Raw genomic sequence first — 26,154 nt, 5'->3', positions numbered from 1 at the left:
TCTGGTTCCTGAGATATTAGATTTGCTTCCTCTATACTTTCTTCCTCCTACTGTTGCTACCTGAATATGGTAGCAACCCAGCTTCAGCCAGGAGATGAAGACAGTGTCTGCGGGGTGTAAGACAGTATGTGCCGGGAACCCAGGTCCATGAATGAATATGGGGAGCGGGACAGCCCTGCTGAGCCAGGCTGCTCCCATGGAGCCTGGAACAGGAGGGAGAAATAAACTCCTTTGGTTTTTTATGCCTCTTGTATTGGATCTCTTTGTTATAGTAGCAAAATCTGACCCTTGTTTAATATAATGAATGAATGTAGGACACTCAAAAATAGTCCTTCATTACTCATCTTAAGCATCCAAGTCACTCCCCACAAACAGACTAGAAATGCACAAACCATACTCTAAACCATAGACTTTGCTCAGAGAAAGTTACTCTCATGACTCAAATCACAAGAGCCTAAGATCACCTCTTGATCAAAAATCCCATCCGGGTTTTGACTTCACAGGAATGCCACAGGCTGTACGCCCTATTGTTTAAGAAGTATATTTTGTTCTGATCACCTCCTCTTTTGACCACTATTTTCATGCCACCTTGTATTAAAGTCCACTATGTCCTCCCATCTTGAGGGCAGGCTGACTTGAGACTTTCATTGGTTGCCATTTTTTTCTCAAAATAGCACTCTGAGTCACAAATCGAACCCAAGTTTTATTTATCCTCAGATTACTCTGCTAGTCTATTTTGCCCACCAATTTTAAAAATATTATTTATTGAAAACAAAAGCATAGCATTAATTTCTTAAAGATATATGAAGACATACAGTCACACCATGCCAAGGAGTCAAAACTAGGCATCTATTTTCATTTCCATCCTGCTGTGTTTTATCACTGTCTCTCTCCCCCTCCTTTTCATGGTCTCTTTAGGGTTTTGAAAAGAAGGCTACTGACTGGTTTAAAGTTCCTGGGACACAAGATGATTGAAACAGTGAGCATTTAAAATTCGCATTTGCAAGGTGAACATCTGGAATGCATTCAAAAGAGGGAAAAATTATGAAATGAGAATATTATTAATAGCTAACATATTGCAAGACATGAATCAATGCAGAACCTGTTTCCTAGATTCTTTGGGGGAAAAATAATATTTGAAAGGAAAAAGCACAGGATTGCAGAATATACTACCCCCATGAAGGAAATATGATTTACAGCCTCACCTTTCAGAGGTAAGCTTGTCATTTGTTTAAAATGCTGATAATGTCTACACTCTATTCTTTCCCCCTGCTTTACGTGTTGCTGAGGGAAGATCTTTGTAGTTAACGAGGAGTTTTTTCTTCACCAGGGAAGTGGGATTTTCACACTTGCACTTTGTGGTAGCGAGTCTCAGCCCCACAGTTTATTTTTGTAATAATTAATAAAATATCACACTTCCTGGCTTCCTTGCCCTTGCCCAGAGAATGGCTTGCTGCCACCGTGCTGGGTGCTGTTGTAGGAAACGAAGCGATGTTACATGAGGATCCAGCTTGGCAAGGAGAGCATAAGCAGGTCCTTGTGCTCAACTGAGTGCTTTCTCAGGGACAGCTCCATCGAAGGGTGACTCCAGTAGGTCCCCAAATGTGTAGGGCGGAGGAGACGGAGACTGGTATTTATAGCTCTGGGTGTTGACACATTCAAACAAACCCTGTCCATTTTATGAAGAGAAAAACGGTCCACTATTACTCTTATTTTAGGTGTGAGGAAAAGGAACTCACTTCGTTGCAATGAACCTGGCAAATGTGTCTCAAACTAAATACAAAAAGCAAAGGATTCACTTTCAGGAGTAGAAGAGTCATTCATACATTTAACAAATATTTACTGAGTGCCGACCAGGCTCCAGGCACTCTTCTTGGCATGGGTGATAAGGCTGTGAACCAGACAGAGGAGTCCTACCCAAACCAAAACAAACAAAACAAAAATGAAAGAGGCAAACATAGTTTGGGGAAAAAGATCTGTAAGCATCCCAGGTATGAGTCACTCTGAGGACCCAATCCCTTTGTTAACACCCAGGAATCTAAGACAGGGGTTCAAACCTTTCTGCATCCTGTCTGACAGGCAGCCAAGCCCACCTCCCACTCATTCTGCACCGTCTCCATCACCCTCATCATCACCTTCAGCAAGAAACTTGATAATAAGGTTTTTTGGCCACAGGCCAGGCACTAAACTCCATGCTCTATGTGCTTGACACCTTTGCTCTTCTCAACAATCCCATGAGTTAGGTGGTATTATTATCCTCATTTCACAAATGAGGAAACTGAGGCATAGATGCATTAACAGTAACTTGGCCCAAAGTCATGCAACTCATAAGTGAGAAGCCCAAGAGGAGAACACAGGCAGCCCATGTCATAGCCGTTCTTTCTCTCAGATACACAACAGATCAATCCCACTGAGGCATACATCTTCCTGTCCTTGCACTGGAGTCTATGCCATCTGCCAAGCCCTGGAAAACTTTTCCTATCAGGACAATAGAGAAAGCCTCCTCTTAGAGCCAAGATCAAAGAAGGTATACGGGACTGTGGATCCATACAGTTCCGCTGGTTATCCTACTTCTGACATAACACAAACCTCAAAAGGAATCTATGTACTATCCAGGATGTAGTCTACTGACTGAACTGAAAAGCTCTGAAAATCTCCTTCAAGTGAGAGAAGGGTCTGCCTCAAACTTGAAAAGAAAAAAGGAAATATGCAGCTTTTTATTTGAGTTAAACAAATATTTGTTCAGTCCATGCTGCCCAGGAACCCACTGCACAGGTCTCCAAGGAGCTTTTAATGTTAAGGAGAGAAGACAGGACCTCTGCCATCTTGCATTTCATAAGCCCTTCTGTTAATGTCTTCGTGATCATCATTTTGTTTGAAATTCAAACACCCTGGGAGGCAGGAAGAACAGCAATTATTTTCACCCCTGGACAACTGAGGAAATGAGGAAAGAGAAGAGAGCATGAATCACTCAAGTCATGCTAGAAGTTAGGCTCCTGACTCATGCTTTGCTCAACAAGGCATCTCCCAAGGGAATACACTCCTTCATCAGCCACTTTTCTAAAGCCCTCGTGCCTTGGCTTCAGGTCATCCCGGAGCAAAGGTGACCACAATGGTACTTCTGTTGCCTCCCTGTCCTATGTGCTGCTTTAAAGCCCAGATAAAACAAAGCCTGCAATAGTGACTCTGCAACCTGCCACCACACTGCAGTGCTGCCTGAGGATGTTGCCTAGTTTTGGCAGCTCGGGCAGTTCGACTTTTATTATTTGTTCACATTAATGTACTTGGCAATCACACAGAAGAGCTTTTAAATCTAATGGGTCAGACAATAACAAAGCAGAATTACATGAGCATTTTTAGAATGATGGGGCTGTGACCCTTTTAGGTATGTCATGGTGCCTGATCCCAGGACATGCTGGAGTTGCAGCACATGACACAGACTGCTAGGCTGCCTCCCTTTGTCGAGGTACCACAATTGGCTCCACAAATGGAGACTACGTGCAGCATGAGGTTTCTCCAAAGAGCAGATAAACCCACAACTGTTGGGGTGGAGGGTTTTGGGGCGCACATGTGTGTACATTTCTCTGGCCTCCATAAACTTCTCTGGCCAGAACTGGGATAAGATAGGCTAACTGGAACATGGGTATTCAGGATAAAATAGGACTAAACTTTAGGCTGTGAATCACAGCTTCTAAGGGCTTGCTTTGTGTTCTGTTTGCTTCTGGAAGGTTCTAAAACCTCTGTTAGTCTCCACTGGTCATGATTAAGGAGTTTCTTTCATGAACTAAAAATGTATTTCAGTTTTAGGCAAGGAAATTTATGAAGTAAATTAAGATTTTTTTCCATCAAGTTTGAGTGTTAGAAAATGGTTTTTATCATTTTAATAAAAGTATAGAATGTTGGAGTTCCCGCTGTGGCACAGTGGGTTAAGAATCTGACTACACAATGGCTCAGGTCTCTTCAGAGGCATGGGTTCAATCCCTGGCCCTGCCCAGTGGGTTAAAGGATCCTGCGTTGCCGCAGCTGTGGTCTAGATCACAGCTGGGGCTCGGATTCAGTCCCTGGCCTGGGAACTTCCATATGCCACGGATGCTGCCATTAAAAAAATGTATAGAATGTCTATCATATGAAGAATCAATGAAATACTTTTAGAACTTGCCATATGTATTGAGGCTTTTTTTTTTTTTTTTCCTGAATTACTTGCACACCCCATTTCCAGGTGAAACCATCATGGGTCCTCTTATCAGTGTCAATAATTCCATTTGGCAGGCAGCAGCTAATTCTTTTCATGTGCTAATGATTAATCAGACAAGCCTATTTACTAATGTATCAGAATGCATTAGAAACATAAGGTAATGGCGGACAGAACATCAATTCAGATATAAATGAACTACATTTACATTGGCTACCTATTGACTTATGTCACAGAATGAAGTAGAAAATGCAATTTACTTGTAAACCATTAAAATGAATGAAAATAGAATTTCAAACTCCATCTTCAAACATAACTTTATTGACTTGGCTGTGAGCCTTAAGGGAGTGTCTAACTAAGTTTAAAATACATAAATAACACACTAATTCATGTTTCCATAAAAGAGTTAGTGTCTCACCAACTAAATGCCATGGAATTTACTTAAGTTGGAACTAGTACAAAATAAAGAGAGGTCACAGAGCATCGTGCGAAGACATATTAGGGTTCTCGTGTTAGGGCTTCTGATTTCAGCTCTCTTGTAATCTGGTTTTGTCCAAAATCTTGCATTTGTGCATGATCCAAGGGAACTGGCCCATATCTTACAAACCAAAAACTCAAAAGTAAAACTCTTATGGGAGAGAGGGACAGAGACAGAGAGAGATAGAAGGGGAGACGGGGTGGGGGAGACAGAGAGAGAGAGAGAGAGAGAGATGGCTTCCAGGAGTTGGTCAAATAATATTATACTAGCAAACATACCGTAGACTAAAATGGGAACCAATGTTAGGATCTGTACTGGATTTTCATCGCTGAAAGGGGCTATCTGAAGATATTCAGAGAAATAGGAGAATAAATTTTAAGACCATTAAAAAGGGGGGTGGGGGTGGCAGTGTAAAAATAGCTGAGGCTCCGAAGGAATTTTTCGCTTTTCATCTAGAGGTTTAGCACAAAGTAGACAAGACTTCTTGTCTCAGAGCTTCTCAAGTGTATAAGAATAGACAAATATGAGGAAATGGGAGCTGCTCAAAGACCTATAATTAAATTCCAAGCTGGAGTTTGAATCTATGACAGCACAGATCCAGCCAAATGACCCATAACTGTCTTTGAATTAGAGGCTTAGGCATTTGTGGCAGTTTTGAACACCAGGCTTTGGAGAGCTCAAAGGAGATATGGCAGTGGATTTTAAGGGAAAACCTAACACCTAACTGTCTCTTTCTTTTGGAGTTCTCCTTGTTAACCTCCACTATAAGGTGCTAATGAAATGTAATGTGTGCCCAGAGTCGCAAGCATTTTCCAAAGCATATTCCCAAAAAGTTGTTAAGAGAGAATTTCCTTCATTAAGAATTTCATGATCAAATATGTTTAAGAAATTCAATATTAGCTTCTCTTTCCAATCCTTTGAAAATCCACAGGGCACCTTGGCATATTAAAGGCTCTGAAAAGTCCTACAGTAAAGAAAACTTAGAATTTGTTCCACCAGAATTTTTCTAGCTTAACTAAGCACAAGGATACTTCCTTCCCATACACACAGATTTAGTGTTCCATGAAGCACAGGTTTAGAAATATCAATGATGATTTAAAAAAAAATACCAAGAAAATTAAATAAAAGATGTCAAGCCAAGGAAATCTATTTCTTACTCAAAGACAAATGGAAAGCATCTCTCAATGCTATTACTTGTCAAGAAAGAAGAAGCTAAAGGAACCCCTTTCAGCCTCAGCTAAAGGAAGCTCTCCGTCCATGGCTCCTCTCATCATGGAATCCAAACCATATAACTTACTTCTCATCTTTTGATTGATGCTATTGGGTCTCCATGGATTATAGTCTATATCAAATACTCAGTTATTGATGCTTTAACTGTCAGCATATGGGAAGGGAGAACAAAATCCATAGATGCATCCAGGATTATGGACAAAGAAAAGAGCATAGAGTATCACAATAGAGAATGAACATCCAATCCATCACAGATATACAAATTAATAAAAAATACTACCAGATAATCATGCATTTGCAGCAACATGGATGAACTAGAATCTCATCTGAGTAAATGAGCCAGGCAAGCATCAATGAACAATGGATGCACAGTCATCAGAGGGGGCATAGGTAGGTGCACCCCCCCACCCCACCAAAAAATATAACTTCAACACTCATCGATCACTCAGAAGGACCTTGAGCAAGTACCCAGGGAAGAATAAGAGCAGCTTTGCCTGTGCCAACGAGGAACAGAAAAGCTCCGCTAGTTTATTCCCAACATCTAATTCATCAAGAAACGGTCCAAACCATAAATTGGAGCTAAGCTGACTTTTGTTAATGATGCAACAATTCTGAAAGTACAGCTTTAATCAAGGGGAAACTTTTCCAGAATTTGACAACCTTTTCCATTCCCTGTGGTATAAGCTCCATTTTTTTTTTTTTCAAAACTGTCTAATGCTGTTTCTTAGGTGGTGTTTAATAGAAGGCAGTCTATAATGCTATGCACTCTCTTTATGTGATGTTTAGATATGAGATTGATCTCGGTGGACACCCTGGAGTTCTGAAAGTAGGATTATTGGATTTTGTGGCTTTCTCAGATGTCGAAGATCTTTAAACAGTGTCTTGCAAAGTTGCTACATCCCGTCTGTCTGTGAAACACTTATGAACTCATCAAAGAGGGTAGACTCCATGTTAATTAGACTTAGTGGGCAAAGGGGGGCTGGAAGCCAACTTCCTTCCTCCCACCATCTAGTTAAGTGCCAGGCCCACGTCCACTTCCATACCTTGAAAAGAAAAATGAGTTCATCCATCTCTAGATCAATAGGGCCTTAACAGGAAGATTGCTGACAAAGGATAGAATTTAGAATTCACAACAGCAGTGAGGACAAAAGACATGGTTGTTAAAGCAGAAGTTTGGCAGCCATGTTATCTCAAGACTCTTCAAGATTTTAATAGCCTTGAACTTCGGCTGAATCACATGGGAGCAGTAAAATGATAGGCTGGCCTCATGGATTGTGACTCACATTTAAGAAAAACAAGGTAATTAAGATACAGTATATTTCCTCTGACTTTAAAAGGAAAGTAGCTTTTGTGGAAAAAACACTGCACTGCTGGGCCCATACCCACTCCAAAGCCCCCGTGTCAGGCATCACGAATGTGTAGAAACAAACTGGCTGTTATTCCGGAGGGAAAGCACAGATTCTTCGAGCACGAGCACCCAGAAACTCATGCTACACAAGCTAGGTCATGGATCTTGTCACTGCAATCACAAAGTGGCCCTCCTTTACAGATTTGTAGCCAATGGATCAACCAATCCAAAGAGGCACACACAAATGAGAATCGATAGGTATTTTCACATCAGATTTTTCCTCCCATAATTTTTTTAAACTAGGAGAATTTGTATTCATGTTTATTCAAATGTAATATAAAATTCTATCTGATGTTGCACAAAATTCCATGGGGCCTTATTACGTGTGTGTGTGTGTGTGTGTGTGTGTGTACATCTCCACTGCCTTGGCTCTAAAGAATGCAGAGACATTTGAGATGGCCCAATTGGTTCCACTCAAGTCCTGATGCTGAGGGCTTTCTTTAAAATAGCATCACTACAACAATACACCATTATATCCCTAAAGGAATGACCAAAGTCCAAAACACTGACAACATCAAATGCAGGCTTAGATGCGGATCAATAGAAATATTCATTATTCATTCACTGCATTCACTGCTGGTGGGAACAGGAAATGGTACAGCCTCTTTGGGAGACAGTCTGGCAGTTTCTTAGAAAACTAAACATACTCTGATGGTATGATCCAGCAATAACGCTCCTTGGCTTTTGCCCAAAGGACACGAAAACTTAGGTCCACATATAAACCTGCACAGGGATATTTATAGAAGCTTGATTCATAATAGCCAAAACTTGAAAGCAACTTAGGATGTCCTTGGGTAGATGAATGAATAAATCAACTGTGGTAACTCCAGATAATGGAATATTATTCAGCGTTAAAAAGAAATGAGTTATAAAGCTATGAAAAGACATGGAGAAACCTTGAATGCATATTACAAAGGATTAAAAGCCAATCTGAAATGGCTACATACTGTATTATTCCAACTAAATGACATTCTGGAAAAGGCAAACTGATGGAGACTATTAAAAAAGTCAGTTGTTACCAGGCCTAGAGGTGGGGAGGGACGAGCAGGCAGAGACAGAGGATGGTTGTGGCAGTGAAAATACTCTGTATGATACTCTAATGGTAGATGCATGTCCTTATACATGTCTCTAAACCCACAGGACATGTAACACCAAGAGTAACCCATAATGTAAACTATCAACTCTGGCTGAGAATGATGTGTCAATGTAGGTTCATCAATTGTAATAAATGTCTGGTGAGGGGTGTTGATTCGGAGAAGCTGTGCATGATGGGAGGCAGGGGTCTATGGGAAATCTCTGCACTTTCTCAATGTTGCTGTGAACCTAAAAATTAAGTGTTCTAAATAAAACTCAAAAAAAAAAAATTTCCCCGAACCACCCGCACAGCCTCTGGGTGCTCAGGGTACACACCCTCTGCCTCCGGAGCATGCCATGTGTCCCATGATATGGCAGGGGGGTCTGCCATACAAGGGAGTTGGATGAGGACAGAGATCCGTCTTGGGGTCATCTGAACACAAGATGCTGGCTGGGTCAAAGGGGCTTCTCCAGTGGGAAGGGCAGCTGCTGCACGTCCCCAGAGGAGGCTCTATGCTGCACTCAACGGAGAGGTGGGCTAGACCCTCTGCAGATGCAGAAGAGGTCCCCCTTCATCTTCTAAGTGTAAACCACAGACCAGACCTTCCTGAGAGGATGCTGAGCCAGGGGCTGAGGGGCCCCTGGATGCTGGTTTTGCCCTGCCCACTTGTTCCCTCCGTTCAGAGCCAGCCTCATAAGCCCACCGACCTCTCTCCCTCTTTTCTCGCTGCCATCCTTTCTGTCCCCAAATCCAGGGCTTTCATATTATTCCTTGCTTCTTGGGATTTCCCCTGATCTATGCTCAAATTATGCTCATGGATCCCATCACCCTACTGCCTGGGCACTGGAAATGCAGGAGCCAGTCCAGGACCCCTCCTTTCTCTCTGCATCATGGTTGGATCTTCCTTCCCATGGGCAGTGAACAGAATGCCTAGATGACGGAGTGGGAGAAGGGGCAAAGGGGAGAAGGAAATGCCCACATGTCCTCAAATACATAATCCCCCCCCCTTTTTTTTTTGGCCTTTTTAAGGCCACACCAGCAGCATATAGAAGTTCCCAGGCTAGGGGTCGAATTGGAGCTGCAGCTGCCGGCCCACGCCAGAGCCACAGCAACACAAGATCTGAGTCATGTCTGCAACCTACACCACAGCTCACAGCAATGCTGGATCCTTAACCCACTGAGGGAGGCCAGGAATTGAACCCACATCCTCATGGATACTAGTCAGGTTACACTGAGCCATGATGGGAACTCCCATAATCCTTTCAATTTTTAAAAGGTCATGGCATTCTATAAAATGCTCCAAACCTTGTAGGGACAATGGCTACTGAATTTACTTAAAAATGTTAGGAAGAAAGTTTCATGACAGTGTTTCTATCGTTTGAAAATGGAAAACTTAACTGGGACCTCAAGGTTGGAGTGAGTGGGATAGTACTGGGGGAATACAGAAGGTAGAGGGACAAGGGGACAGGAGCTATAATAGGGGACTCTGCACCCACACCTTCAACATGCACACAGACACACTGACAACAACACACATGTGCTTCATCTCAAACTATGAGTGTCTAACACGGTTGTACCTACACTACAATTATTTGTTTCTAGGCAAAAGAAAAGACCAAAGGTTCCATGTTGCAGTGAGAAAAATATTAGATTCAGGATTAAAAATCCTGGAATCAAGACTTACTTATCCCTGAAGAACTGGGTGACCTCAGGGAAAAAAAAAATCTCGTTTATTTCTGAACCTCAGTTTTCTCATCTGTTGAGTGGACATAATCATTGCTCTTCCCTGCTAGTCTCACAGGATTGGGGATTTTACATGAGATCATGAACAGATAACTGTTTCCTAAACTGTAACATACTATCCCCTCCCTAAGGTTTTGGGTTGGGAGGAACTAAAAAAAATTACCAAATGTGGGAAAGAGAAAGAGGCAGGGAGAAAGAAGCTGTGTAGACAGAAAGGAGTCACTGCAGCTCATCTTCCCCACCCTTATCTCCAGATGAGGCCTCGTCTCCCAGCCCTCCTCCACACCCAGGAATCTAGCTCTGTGTTAGGGGAGTAGGGACAGGATGGTGGCCTGAGCAAAGCCCAGCCAGAGTCCTCTTCCTCGAAGGAAATCCACGAATAGTATAAATCTGCTCCCTGGATGTTTTCTGGCCCTGTCTCATTCCTAGCAGGTAGAATTTAGAATGAACTAGGTATCAATACCCCAATTTTCCATGCATGCCGCCAAGCACCGCTTTCCAAATATGAGTCTCAGACGGCTGACATCAGAAGCATCAATAAGGTTATTCAACTGCAGAGTCCTGGGGCAGAGCCCAGGAATCAGACGGTGGGGTCTGCGGCCTCGATGTCATCATTTTAAGTGATTGTGTACTAAAACGGAAAGAATTTGAGGCTGCGGATAATAATAATGATCATCACAATGATAAGAGGTCAGTTGAATTAAACTTCTCTTTATATGTCAGCCATTGTCGATGCACTGATGCCCACAACCATGCTATGAAGGAAGTACCATCCTTTTTTCAAAGCTGTTCTTTTTTTTTTAATTTTTTATTACAGTTGATTTACAATGTTCTGTCATTTCCTGCTGTACAGCCAAGTGACCCAGTATACACATATATACATTCTTCTTCTCACATTTTCTTCCATCATGTTCCATCACAAGTGGTGAGATAGCGTTCCTTGGGCTATACAGCAACAGCATTCTTACAACCAATTTGCAAAGGAAAAAAAATGAGCACATGGAAGCATGGGACTTCCCAAAGGTCATTCAAGGAAAAAGCACCAAGGCTGAAGCCACCACTCAGACCCTGAGCTCCCCAGTGGACATACACCGAATTCATACCTGCAGGCAACATGAGGCAGGATATACCTACCCCTCGGGTTAGGCTGGGGTGAAATCAGCAGCTCCCAGAGTGAAGATCCCTCCCAGCGCCTACGGTCCCCAGAGCCAGACACCCCCTCTCCCTTATTCCATTATGTTTTCCTGCTGGAGATGCATTTGTGATGTTTAATTTATATCCCCTGATCATACAGTGATTGCATCACTAAAAAGGCCGTGATTTTGATTTATACCATAGTTGCCTGTGTCTGTTAATTAGAGAAATATCATTTGGCTTCCTACGGAAGAAAAACAATAAATTACAGAGGAGGAGGGAGGAGCGATCATTCCCCAAACCTATGCCAGTTACTCCTCTTGAATCTTATTTACGATTCCAAGCGATTTTATTCCATTTACACCAACAACCTTTGGGCGGGAGGGGGAGAGCTATAACTTGGGTTGAGAACGAAGAAAAAGTAGGGAAAAAAAAGTGGGAAAATAAAGGTAGAAGTGATCTCTATGTCTGTGTATTCTGGCACACAGGAACACACACACACACACACACACACAACTGTGCAACAGCAGAAGAGGTCAGCCCACGTGGAGGGACCTTCCTTAGACAGACATCCTCCCAGCCTCCCATCCCCCCCCACTATGAGCAGCACCGTCTCCAAGGCGGGACTCTCACTAGTAAAACCAACAAACAAGCATCGGGCAGGACGAAGGGACCTGTCTCTTAGGAACAGTGGAGCGATGTTTTCTATGCAGTGAATTGTGTGCCTGGATAGGGGCCGCCTTTTCTTCTAACAACTCTTTTGATCTTGTTTATGCCTGAACGCGAGTACAGAGAAAGAGATTTTTATTCATTGATGCAATCGTTTACTCATTCAGCAAATATCAGCAAGTACCTCCTACACGGCGGGCCCTGTGTTAAGGCCGGGCATCGGTGGTCAGGAGAACGGGTCATGGTCCAGATGCGGCAGAGTTTACTCTCTCGTGGGGGAGATGGCCTGAATCAGGATGCAGACAGATTGATTTGATTGACTGATATGAACTCACAACCAGGCCGCATGCTATGAAGGAGAGACAAGGGGTCATGAGAGGCTTCCTTGAAGAAATAACATTTGAGTCAAATAGTAAGAATGAGGTAACTTGGTTAAGACAAAGAGAAAAGTATTCTAGAAAGAAAGAATGGCATGAGCAAAACTGGGAGGAAGCAGGGTGACTCCAAAGGATTAAAAGGTTCCCAGTGTTGGAGTTCCCACTGTGGCGCAGCGGAAATGAATCTGACTAGTATCCCTGAGGATGCAGGTTCAATCCCGGGCCTCGCTCAGTGGATTAAGGCTCCGGCGTTACCGTGAGCTGTAGTGTGGGTCACAGATGCAGCTCAGATCCTCCGTTGCTGTGGCTGTGGTGTAGGCCTTGCTGCTGTAGCTCTGATTTGAACCCTAGCCTGGGAACCTCCATATGCCACAGGTGCGGCCCTAAAACAAAAATAAAAAGGTCCTCAGTGTGACCACAGTAGTGGACAGCGAGAGGAGTGGTAACCCGAGATGGGCTGGAGAGGTTGGAGCTGCCCAAGCCAGAAGTAGCTTTTGCCCCAAGAGCAGAGCAGTGGGAGGCCAGTGCAAGGCTTTAAGCCAGGGCAGGGAAGTGGGATGACCAGATTTGCATTTTGAAAAGGTCGCTGTTATATATCTTGAAAAGACTTTGAGTGTCCTGAGATCAAAGAGGCCACAAAATTAGGCTTAGGTAGGCAGTCCCCGGAGGAGGGAAACTTTGTGAAATGTCACAGCACATGACTCAACCAGGGCTTCGACACTCCCAGAGAAGAGCTCCCCATCTCCCCCTCAGTCCCCCCGTCTCTGGATCATCTATGTGTACCCATCCGTATTCATACGTGGAAGTGTTTGTCTTGTGACCAGCAGAAGGTGAAAATAGAAAAGGGAGGAAGAGAGATTGACGGAGGGGATGACACGGCACCTGCTCCTTGCCCAGCTCCTGGGCCTGGATGTGAGCCCATGTCCTGAGAGGGGTAAGAGCCAGAAGGTGACGCCGTACAGGCTGGTGCAACCTGCTCCTGCTGACCCTTCGCTCGCAAAGCCTTCCTTGGCTGCTCAAGTCAAGGTGGCCCCCAACAGGCCTCCCTGGTTCCCTGGTGGAACGATGGAGTATTTTTTCACTTCTTCGCTAGTTGTATCTTTCACAAGAACAAGGGCAGATGGCTTTCTTTGGCTCCTGTCTTTACCTCTGTAACTTAGCATGGTCCCCTGCCATGTAGGAACTGCTCCAAAAGCCTTTATGCAACAAATGAATGGAGGGCCAGTGAGTTATGACTTCAGTGGCATCATAGGACACTGACTTGATAGGGGGGGATGTTAGCACAAGCTAAAGAAAATATGAAGTTAGGGTAAGGAAGATAAACAGCGAGGGATGCTTTTATTCTAGGGTGGCCAGGGAGGCCCTTTCTGATGCTTTTCAAGAAGAGACCTGAAGGATGTGAGGGAAGACAGAGCCACAAAGATATGCGAGGCGGGAGCCTTCCAGGCAGAAGAAAGCTTAAGTACCAAAGTGACTCATGAGCGAGTCACAGGAGACTGTCATACTTCTTGCCTAAGGATGCGGAAGGGTGACATTATCATTCCTTGAGGTCAAGTCCTCTGGCACAGACACTAGGGAGACCTCCCTGGGTGTCATCAGCAGGAACCGCTCTTGGGACACCCTCAAGGAGCCTCACAGGCAAGATTTCTGGAAAGTGGAGCCACAGAGAAGGAAGAATGATGGTTATCAAGTGGGACTATAGCTTCAGACTGGGTGCTAGTGGAGCACATGGCAGGCACCCTTCAGGGAGCACTGGGGATGGTTCTAGAAAAGGTGTAATGGGAGGTCAGGGGAAGACATGGCAGTCGAAGAACAGATTCTTTTTGTAACTATCTACGAGAAAGTCTCGGTGCCATGGCACTGGGAATGAAGGGGACAAGCCTGGGCTCTGAACGACTTCTGAGACATGAAGGTGCTGCCCACTCCAGCTGAATCCTTCTTGGAAAGGTCTGACGCAGGGTGGTAGGCGTGAAAAATCACGCAGTGTATGACAACGCTTCATCCCACCATTTGGAAAGCCTTCCAAGATGAAGCTGGAAGCTTCCATGATCCTGCTCATCCCCAAATGACCCCACCCTTACAGTCCCAGACCACATCTCTCATTGCATGACCTCTCCTGGTCACTGCAACCCCACGGAGTAACTCTCAACCCTCTGAATTCATCCTGCTCCCTCTCAGCTTGTGCATATGCTACTCCTTCTTTCTGGAATGCTTTTCCTTCTGTCTTAATTGACTTAACTCACCCTTAATATTGCACTTTGTCTTGCAAGCTTTCCACTGTGTTCAATTTAGAAAACAATGAACGCAATTTTGTAAAATGACCTGATACCAAAAGCTCTATACAAAGTTAAAGAAAGGGAGTTTTCATTGTGGCTCCGTGGAAACGAATCTGACTACGATCCATGAGGATGAGGGTTCAATTCCCAGCCTCGATAAGTGGGTTAAGGATCCGGTGCTGTTGTGAGCTGTGGTGTACGTCTCAGACACACCAGGATTGGGCATTGCTGTGGCTGTGGAGGAGGCTGGCAGCTGCAGCTCTGATCTTGACCCCTACTCTGGGAACTTCCATATGCCACAGGTGTGGCCATAAAAAGCAAAAAAAAAGTCAAAGAAAAAATTTCCACCTTTAGAACAAAATAGGAAATAGTATTCCGGGTGTGACTACACAACAAATATTAATCATTATTGTATGCGAAGCACCAGGCACCAAAGGAGAGAAATAAAGGGTTTTTATGGTTTTTATGTGGTTGTGACTCGAACTCAGAAACTTCACTGGCTGGAGGATTTGGGACACTTAGGTCTACAGCCCAGCACCAGCAGAGAAGGTGATTCTGTTTAAGACCCAGGATTACGTTTTTCCTCTATTAAAGCCCTGCTTCTGACCCAAGCAAAGGGAAAGAGAAGCCTTAGAAAGCCTCTGAAGGATGTGTGCATATGAATACATCAACAGCAGAAAGCTGAAACTCTTAGCTTTCCTTTTCATTTTGTAATTACGCCTTTTGGTCTCATTTCAGCACAGAAAGCTGGCCTCAAAGAGTAAGGAATAGACAACTTAGTAATGCATCTGGGATATTATATCTATTTCTATTTTTCATACAAATCTCTAGAATTTTGAACACAGAAATCATTCTGTCAGAGAGAGCACCCATCTTAGAAATCATTTGTCATAGGTTGAGTTCTATTCCTCAAAAACATATGCTGAAATCCCAACCACTAGAACCTCAGAATGTGATTGGATTTGGAGTTAGGGGTGATTAAGTTAAAATGAGGGTGTTCGGATAGGCTCTGATCCCATCTGACTTGTGCCCTTAGAGGAGGAGGAGATGAGGACACAGACTCGATGCGTCTGCAGGCCAAGGAGAGAGGCCTCAGAAGGAAGTAACCCTGCCAGCTCTGATCTTGGACTTCCAGCCTTCACAACGGCGAGAAAATGAACTTCTGTCATTTAAGCTACCAAGTCTGTGGAACTTTGTTATGGCAGTCCTAGCAAACCACTGCAGCCATGTGCCATCCCCACGTGGACATTCTCACCCAAGCCCTTGGTACTGAGACCAAAAATCTGAAACTCATCTCATTGCCACCCCCATGCCCAAGATGCCTGAGGGTGAAGCAATCTCAGAAGTTTTGTCTGCTGATTTTATGCAATATGGTGCAAATCCTAGCATCCTCTGAACTCTCATCTGAAACCCACCTCGAAGGACTCTTTCTTATATTTCATTCTTCTTTCTCCATCTCCTTTGAACTCCTATGAAACATACGCTGCTATAGTTCTTAACCAAAGATGCACATAAAAGTTATCTAATAAATTATCATTGTCAGACATTCCTGTGTTGCTTCTACCTTTGATCTCATGAATCAGGAAACCAGATGAGGGAAAGACAAATTGAAAAAAAAAGACATGACATAACCGGAGATACTAAGGGTCAGTAAGTAGCCAACACAGCACCTATATTGTAACATGCAGCTGGGTCTCAGAATGGCAGAGGTTTATATTGCTCACTCCTCCATTCCAGAATTTCACTTTGAACTTCTCAAGTCCTAAGTCACATGAGAGCCCTTAACGCCTCTGCTTCAGTGCCTGGATCTTGGCATGCACTAGGTGGTTAATACTTGCATAACCTGAATCACCAAAATTCCATCATGTAATGAACCTGGAAGTTTTTTCTCTGACAGTTCTTATAGAGCTTTTTTGCATTTTACAAAATGGCATTATGTTGCTTTTTTTTTTTTAATTGACAAAATGAAAACCTTGGAATGCGTGGTGGATCGTTACTTGGGTGGTTGTCAGTGAACCCAGCCTCCATTGGTCACCTCTTCCCAAGATGACTCAAGCCTGGTCACGTGATCAGCTTTGGTTTCTGGTAAGTGGCAAGTGTGACACAAGCAGAGGCCTGGTAAGCCCTGGGACTGGCGCAATAGAAATATAATGTGAGCCACTGATGGAATTTTCAAATTTGTAGCAGCCACATTTTAAAAAGGTAAAACAGATAAAGTTAATTTTAGGGGAGTTCCGGTTGTGGCTCAGTGGTTAACAAATCTGACCAGCATCCATGAGGATGCAGGTTTGATCCCTGGCCTCGCTGGGTTAAGGATCCAGCATTGCCATGAGCTGTGACGTAGGTTGCAGACATGACTCGGATGCTGTGTTATTGTGGTTGTGGCTGTGGTGTAGGCCAGCAGCTATAGTTCCGATTTGATCCCTAGCCTAAGAACCTCCATATGCCGTGGGTGCAGCCCTAAAAAACAAGAAAAAAATAAAGTTAATTTTATTAGTATATCTTATTTTCTCCAATATATATATAATATTATTATTCCAAAATGAGATGGACATTTATAAAAGGTACTAATTTTATTTTACGTTTTATTTTTCAGACTAAGTTTTCAAACTCCACTGTGTTTTGTACTTAAAGCACATCTCAATTCAGACTAAACACATTTCAAGTACTCCATAGCCACCTGTGGCTAGTAGCTACTGTAGTGAGTAGTACAGTCTTAGATGTTGGGATTTGTCTTAAAATATTTGCTCTTGGGGTGGTCCCCCTGGAGTTCTATCTGTCACGCTGTGAGAAGCCCAGCCACGTGGGAAAGAGGCCCATGGAAGAGAAACAAGACATGGCCAACAGCTGAGCTCTTAGCTGGCTGCCAGTGTTCCAACTTGCCATCTCAGAAGTGGATCCTCCAGCCTCACTGCAGCCACCCCAGCCGAGGCCACATGGAGCAGAGGTGAGTGAGCTCTCCTTTTTGAGCACTGCCTCAAGTGCAGAATCTTTAGCAAGCGTGTAGTTGTTGTTGTTTTAAGCCAATGAATTACGTGCTGGTTTGGAAAGTAGCAATAGATAACCAAAATGGTGCTTATCAAGGATACCAGCTGATGGAGCATTAAGGATTTTTTTCTCTCCCTCAGGTATCCATTCATTTTCATTTTGCCTCTTCTGCATGCTCAGTTGGAGTCAATAGATAATGCAATGGAAGGAAAAGTCTGGGTCACCATATGGAAGGAATTTATAGGCTAGCTCAAAGGTCACTGCTCTGTGGAGGAGGAGCATTAACTCAGGTCCTGACCATGCCTCTGTATCAGGCCGCCATAATGAAACATCATAGACTATGCAACATAAACAAAAAAAAATTATTTTTCTCACAGTTCTGGAGTCTAGAAGTCCAGGATCGAGGCATGGAAAATTTGGTTTCTGATGAGCACTCTCTTCCTGGCTTGTGCCTTCTTGCTATGTCCACACTGGGTCTTTCCTTGAGTGTGCATGGTGAGAGAGAAAGATGCCTGGTGTCTCTTCCTATTCTTATAAAGGATTAGATGCTATCAGATTAGGACCCCATGCTTATGATTTCATTTTAGAATAATTAGCCCCCCAAAGGCCCTATATCTAAGCATAGTCATATTGGGGTTAGGGCTTCGATGTATGAATTTGGGGGGGGGTGCATAGTTCAGTCCATAACAGCCACTAATCTGCCATGCAATCTAAAATGAGGCGTATATATTTCTATTCATTTGTATTATTATTGAAGCAATATGGCAACCCTCTAAAGTAAGCACAATAAGGTTAGGTCTCTTAAGGGAGGAACTAAAAACTTGACTTAAGACATTTCCAGTTGATCAGAAAAGTCAGCAGTATGAAGGAAAAATTTTGAGACCCCCTTTAAAGGAGGCTCCATTTTATATCTGCGTGAAAAAATGCGGGCAAAGGGAAAGATGAAGATAGGAAGCAGGTAAGACATGTTTGCATCATGTCTTGAAGAGAAGGAAGAAGACAGAAGATGAGCAAGAGTAAAAGAGAGAAAAGAGAAGGGGAAATAAAAGCAGTCTTGGCAGACCCAGTACCAGCAGATGTGGCAACAGCAGTACCAGCAGGGTGGGTTTCATGGGCAGGTGGCCAGTACAGGTGCACAAGGTCTCACACTTCGAAGGGCTCTGTGCTTAGTTATTGCTCTGCTGTCACCATCTTGAAATTCTTAATTTTGATTGTTTTGCCCTGGGCCCCACACAGTTTTGTGTATAGTCCTAGGGCTAAAGCATGAGTCTCTAATGCACTAAGCCTTCACTATGAAGCATCGTGAAAATCGCAGTACATACACGAGTCCATTTCCAAGAGCTAATGAACAAGCATGAGTGCTGTGAGCACAGACACTAAGGACCCAGGAGGGGATGGGAAGAAGATTCCAGGGGCTAAGAGTCTATGGAACAAAGAGACATAACCAGCACAGCTAGTGAACACAACCCCCATGGTGGTCCTATGTTCTCCAGGGAGATGCCCACTGGTTACAAAGACAAAGATATTCTCTTGTGGCCTACACTAGTCAGGTTACGGGAGGTGTCCTTAGCAACAGAAAGCTGGTGTCCCAAAGGGCATATCACAGAGGGACAGAATTTTGTAGTTTCTAGATTTTGCACCTGCTGCTGCTAAGCCTGTTACTCAACATACAGAAAATCTTGAATTCATTCATCCATTCATGAACTCATCCCACATTTTACGAACTCTCAGAGAATGCCAGGTGCCATGCTGGTTCTAAGAAAGCAGAATCTTTCTTGTAAGAAAGCAATAAAAATAAATAAGTTCATCTCTTCTTTCAGGAAGCTCTCAGTTAATGATCTCAAAAGTATAACATATGCAGTTCCTGTCTTGGTGCAGCGGTAAAGAAACTGACTAGGATCCAAGAGGTTGCAGGTTTGATCCCTGGCCTCGATCAGTAGGTTAAGGATCTGGCTGTGCGCTGTGGTCTATGTCACAGACAAGGCTTGGATCTGGCATGGCTGTGGCTGTGGCCTAGGCCAGCAGCTGCAGCTCCGATTTGACTCCTAGCCTAGGAACTTCCATATGCCACGGGTGCGGCCCTAAAAAGACAAAAAAAAAAAAAAAAAGAAGAAGAAAGAAAGAAAAAGAAAAAAGTATAACATATGCCCAAAATATAACACAAGAAAGCGTGCCGGATCTTGGAGTTAGCCTAGCGACCACGAACGAGGCCCTCTGAATTTGGCCCTGAATGGCAAGTGAAATTGGGGCTTGACTTCCCATCTCAGTCTCTTCATCTACCCTGCCAGCATCTCTGCTTTGAGAGAACATCTCAAAAAAACCGCCCCTCCTCACGGCCAGTGTTGTGCATCCTCTTGTGCCCTGCAACCCCCAAGTCCTGATTTGTGGCAACTCTTCCCCAGAGCTTGCAGGGGCACTGAGCTGGAACCCTCAGCTGAGCAAACACGTGCACACAGACGCTCTGGTTGACTGGATGTGGGGAGAGGACATGGCGTGAAATGAGAACGAAATGCAAACTCCCACGTGGTTGGAAGGCATCTCAAACCGTAAAACCCCAGTGCAACCAAAGTAACGCGGCAGCCCTCCACCTCACCAGCCGGGAACCACTTGAACCAGGAACGAGTTAAGCCCCTTGATGAAAAAAGAAAAGAAAAGAAAAAAAAAAAAAAAAAACCTACAAATCAAATCAAAACAAAACATTGCATTCTTAAAGCCGCCTTCCTAGAAGCTGTGCTGGCCACTGCCCCGTCTACTCCCCACTCCCTAAGCTTTCATAAACACTTACCATTTCATAAAAGTTACAGTTTTACACATGATTTCTAAGCTGCCAAAAATGTACAGTGTGCATGGCCCGCCTGTTCCAACATGTTTTATAAACATAACAAGCTGTAGCAGCCACCCCAGATGTTTTCACAACTTATTTTTTTTTTCATAATTTAAAATCTGTTCGACCTGATGTTTTTTTGCTCCGTGCGCAATTCCACTGTAAAAAAAAGGAAACTGAAATATTATTCATGGGGTGCTCTGCGGTTACACCTAATTTCTTCTCAAGTTCACACTAAACTGAGATGTCTCTAGGAACCTTAAAAAAGGCAACAGCCGAGAAAGTGAGGAAATATGTCAAGGACTTGTAAATAAACAGCTGGCTCCCAACATATGGATTTTCTTCTATATTTTTCAGGTGCCACAATCCCCCATCCTTATCTGCCAGCCCTGCAGCACCCGGCATAATTCAACTGTAATTGATAATGTAAGGGCAGATGGAGAGGACTGTCAGCTCCTCCCTTGGATCTCTGGGGACGCGGCAGAAATCAAAGCAGATGGCCCAATTGCATCTTCTTTATGTGTTGCTGCAAGCTCCTCTGTCTGCAGGATAATGGATCATTACGGCCTGCTGTGTACAAACACCAATATGCTTTTAAATCTGGTTCTCAAGCTTATGAAAAAGCACTATATTTCATATTAATTTGTGAAGCTGCACTTAACAAGGTCCACTGCTGTTAATTTACGATTTGGAAAGGGGGGGGTGCGGGAGAAGTTCACATGGAGAGCTCTCCCCTGCCTCCACCCCTCCCCCGCTCCAGCTCACGCTTAGCCCTACACACCCGGCCGCCCCCCAGCCCTGCCTGCCACGCAGCCAGCGGTGGTCAGCGGAAGGGGACGTGGCATTCAGATCCGCTGCTCTGATATTCCATTGATGAACTGGATCCCAGCAGTCGGGGGGCTGCGGAACATGCCACGGTAGAGGAGGTTGGGTTTTTAACGCCCCGTCGATGGCATGGATGATGTAAAGGAGAAGAGTCTCCCAGCGGCTCTTTGCACATGATCTCTTGCCTCCATCCTCCTGCTTCTCTAAAGAGAAAAAGACCAGGGGAGGAGGGGACCCATGGCCCTTCGCCTTACTAAGTGTTCACTGGGGAAGGCTTATGGCAAAACTGCAAAGTCAGAAAGATTTTCAGTGGAATCCATGCATCTGCTTCGAAGACAATCTTTGTCGTTGCCATTTCTCAACTGGCGATATGTCCGGCCCCCTGCTGCGTGCCAGAAAACATCCCCAGTCCAGAGGAAACCAAGGAGCGTATAAACGGCCCCTCCAGGTTGCAGACATCTCAAGTGAAAACTTTTGCTGAGGAACATGAAAGTGGAACCAATAAATCCTGCTCAGAGTCCCAGAAGTTGTGGCCTAAGGAATCAGTAGGGCTTTCGGGTGACAGAATGTGCAGAAGACGTTGGGGTCTTTGGAATGGAGAACCTTTGAAGAAGCTTAAATTGGAAAGCATAAGAATTACAGTCCAATTCCAAAGCAGTCTTAAAGCCAGTTGCACATGTGTTCCTTTTCCCGAGATGTCAGTAACTAATGGTTTAAGGGAGGGTTTGCAGTCCAAATGCCTACAAGGACCCAGCAGCTAACATCACTGTGTGCAGTTGGTCAGCTACATGATACAAGCGATGAGCAGAGGGCAAGGCAATGGACAGGCCCACTGTGTAGACCAAAAGAAACCCTTCCGCTGGCCAGGGAGGGCAGAGGCCTCCAGTTTCACATATTAAAACCAGTTACTTCACATTCATTGCCTCATTGTTTTTTTCTCAGGCAGCATCTGGAAGTCCCCCAAGACCACAAAACAGTGAATTTCTCTAGAAGAGCTGTGGGCTTGGCTTGCAAGGCGCCCTACAGATCTGCCTCCTTCAGAGCAACGGTGAGCAAGGGGAGCAGAAGACAAGAGACCACGCCTGCCAATGTGTCCTTTACCTAGACGCCAGAAACCCCAATACACTCATGTTCTGCTTGGGTCTCACAATTTACAACAATAATTTACATGCAGCAACAACAATTTGCAATTTACATATTGGAAATTTAAACATTAGAAAGATGGCTCATTTAAATTTAAATATTGGAAGATGTTATCTACAGAGCCAGATTCCCAGCTTCTCCTAAAAATTTGGAAGAACTGACAAGCCCAGGCTGCATCATGACGTGGCAGTCGTCAGTCATGGCTGGGAGCTGAAGAGCACCTAGGTCCACTCGCCTCACACTGGCCGTGACCTCAGGGTGCTCAGGCTATCAGTTAGGGAAGCTCGTCAGCTCAGGACAAATTTTTCTTGCTCTCACCTTCTTTCTAGGTGGAACTAGAAATCCCTGAAAAAGAAGGCAGCTTTACTCACATAAAGCAAAGCCCTTTTCATTGGCCTTCGGATGGTAAATAATACAACTATCATTACTCTTACAGGCAAATGAAAAATAAAACAAAGCCACATATGGCAGCCCCTAAATGTGCTTTTTCTTACTGACATGAATGAATGACATAGGAATCATTAGTGAGACAAAATGTTCATGCTCATTACCTGATTTGCTAATGTTGGGGGGTGAAATTATTAAATAGTTCCTGATTTATCACTAAACAAGCTTGAGCCGGGTTTGTAGTCTATTGTCTAGAGCTAGGAAGGGATGAGGTTAGGCTGTCAGAATCACAGCCTAGAAAAAGACACAAGGAAAGCAAACCTCCTCAGATGAACTACACCACAGCAAAGAGAGTAAGTCTTAATAGTTAAGATTCCCAAAGTTACTAATCCTTTTTTTCAAAGCTTTAAAATTTATCTTCCTCTTCCTCCTCCCTCCTTCCTCCCCTTCCTCCCTTTCTTCCTTCCTCCATCCCTCCCTTCTTTCTCTCCTTCCTTCGATCTCTGCCTTGTTCCTGATCTCAGTGGGAAAGCACATTAAGTATATTAGCAGCAGTAGGCATTTGGAAAGAGCCTTTATCAAATTGAAGACACTCCCTTCTTATAAGGATTAAGTTGGGGTTTCGTTTGTTTTGCTTTCATTTCTAACTTTTTTAGTGCAATTTTAAGTTTACAGCAAAGTGGAGGGGAAGGTATAGAGATTTCCTCCTGCCTCCACACATGCACAGCCTCCCCCATTATCAACACCAGAGAGGTTCATTTGTTACAATGGATGAACCTACATATGATGCATCATTATTTCTCAAAGTCCGTCGTTTACATTAGGGTTCACTCATGGTGTTATACATGGTACAGGTTTGGGCAAATGTGTAATGACTTGTATCTACCATTATAATAGCATCATGCAGAATAGTTTTACTGCCCTAAAACTCCTCTGTGTTCCCCTATTCATCTCCCCCACCTCGCTATCCCTAGCAATTACGAATCTTTTTACTGTCTCCATAGTTTTACCTTTCCCAGAATATCATAGTTGGATTCCTACAATAGGCAGCCTTCTCAAATTGGCTTCTATTACATAGTGGTTTGTATTTAAGGTTCCTACATGTCTTTTCATGGCTTGATGACTCGTTTCTTTTTAGCGCTAAATAATATTCCGTTGTCTATAGATGTACCACAGTACATCTACCAAAGGGCATCTTAGTCGCTTCCAAGATTTGGCAATTATGAATCAAGCTTTATAAATATGCCTATGCGGGTTTTTGCGTGGACATAAATTTTCAACTCTTTTGGGTAAATATCAAGGAATGTGACTGCTGGATCATACAGTAAGTGTATGGTTTTTTGGTTTTTTTGGTTGTTTGCTTGTTTTGTTTTGTTTTGTTTTTTGTCTTTTTGCCTTTTCTAGGGCTGCACCCTCAGCATACGGAGGTTCCCAGGCTAGGGGTCTAATCGGAGCTGTAGCTGCCAAGCCTGTGCCAGAGCCACAGCAACATGGCATCCGAGCCACGTCTGCAACTTACACCACAGCTCATGGCAACGCCGGATCCTCAACCCACTGAGCAAGGCCAGGGATCGAACCCGCAACCTCATGGTTCTCAGTTGGATTCATTAACCACTGAGCCACGACGGGAATGCTGTGTGTGTTTAGTTTTGTAAGAAACCACCAAATTTTTTTCCAAAGTGGCTACAGATTTCACATTCAGTTATGAGAAAGAATTCCTGTTGCGCCACATGTAAACCAGCATTGTCAGTTTTCTGGATTTGGGCCATTCTAACAGGTGTGTAGTGCTTAAAATTTCTCTTCTCTCATAAATAGTCTTTAGTAATAAGCAAAAGTGCGATTCCATGTTTACATGTTGTTACTAATTCATTCCATATCCTTTGACATAATGGAGATGCTGATTTCGGGATAACTCTGTTCATCTTCCACAATTATGCATAAAGGGATAGAGCTAGAGCCAACGAACCAGGTCCGTATTATGCAAAAGGCATTCATTCTACCAGCTGCTTTGGTTCTCAAAATGTATTTCTTCACCCATTAATTTATTGAACTCCCACATATCAAATGCCCACTATGAGCCAGGCTCCCTCCTATTCAACTAAATTTTTAATGATGAATTGAATTGATCTGGTTTTAGCACAACATGTTCATTGCTAGGCAGTTATCTTATTCATGCTCTTCTCCACTGTCTCCATTCTAGCTCTGCAAGACAAGAAACCATTTGTGTACAGACTCACCTCAGGCAAGGGAGAAGAGCTTGGGAAGACCTCTGGAAACATTTCCTAAAACAGATCTGGGAGCCTCCCTATGGTGTTTTCTCACAGAATTACAAGGGGGAACCCAACTGGTAGCTCAACTGCTACATCACAAGGATAAAATTGCTTGTATGTCTTGCAAATGGATCTGCATGGTTTTTAAGGGCCAAAGGGTGATATATAATGAGCATGGCCTTGAGGATCAGTAAGACCTGAGTTTAATTCTTGGGTCTGTACTTAATGTGCAGTGTGATCTTGGGTTGCTTGCTCAATCTTTCTGGATCTTCATAAAAATGTAAATAATAATCACACTGTAGAGTTAAAAAAGAAATAAAATAAGGCTGGAAACACATATCACTTAGCATGTAGTTGGTGTCATTTGTGATCATTCCCATGTCTCCAGGGACCAAATCTCATTTGCTCATGGTCCCCAACAGGCACAGTGCTCAAAGAATATTTTTTCAATGAAAAGGATGTTTGCCTTACCTAACCTACCATTTGGGTTGGTTTCCTTTCAAGGAGAATTAAAGATGTCAGTGCTTTCTTTTATAATATTGTAGTGCCTTTAATGCCTTTCCCCAAACATTAGAATCATGGCCAATGTTTGCTCCTTAAATTCATGGATTTTTAAGCCAGAAAATCCAAATAAAGCCACAAGAGATTTAGGCTCTGTGGTTGTGGGTTTCAGTTTGCAATTTGGGGGTAAACCTTCTCTGGGAGAAAAGATAAATCCTAAATTACAACAGTGTGTGGCAAATGTGAGATGATTTCAAGTTATCTTGGCCAGAGATCTCCTGGGGTTCAGGGAGAAGCTAGAGGTCCTGACACTTGGTTGGCAATGGAGTCCTTGCAACCTACCCTCTGAAGATACCTTCTGCACGGGATGGGTTTGAAGCCTCACACTGATAACTTCACAGGACAACTCAAAACTCTGTTGTTAGCACAGGTTTATGAAGGGTTTGAAATGAGCTTGTTGAGATTTTAATAGCATTTTGCCAGAAAGAATATGTACATGGGTGAGAAGAACTATCTCGCTTCCTTCTGAAAGTGTCCCTCACTTTCTCTACCCATCAAATGAGATGTCGTGGTCCCACCTCCCAAGGGATGCTCTGAAGGTAAATTGAGACCCATAAATTAGAAAGAGCTCTAA

The sequence above is a fragment of the Sus scrofa genome, chromosome 6, assembly GCF_000003025.6.
Source record: "Sus scrofa isolate TJ Tabasco breed Duroc chromosome 6, Sscrofa11.1, whole genome shotgun sequence".
Taxonomy (NCBI): Eukaryota; Metazoa; Chordata; class Mammalia; order Artiodactyla; family Suidae; genus Sus; species Sus scrofa.
This window is presented reverse-complemented; position numbering follows the sequence as displayed.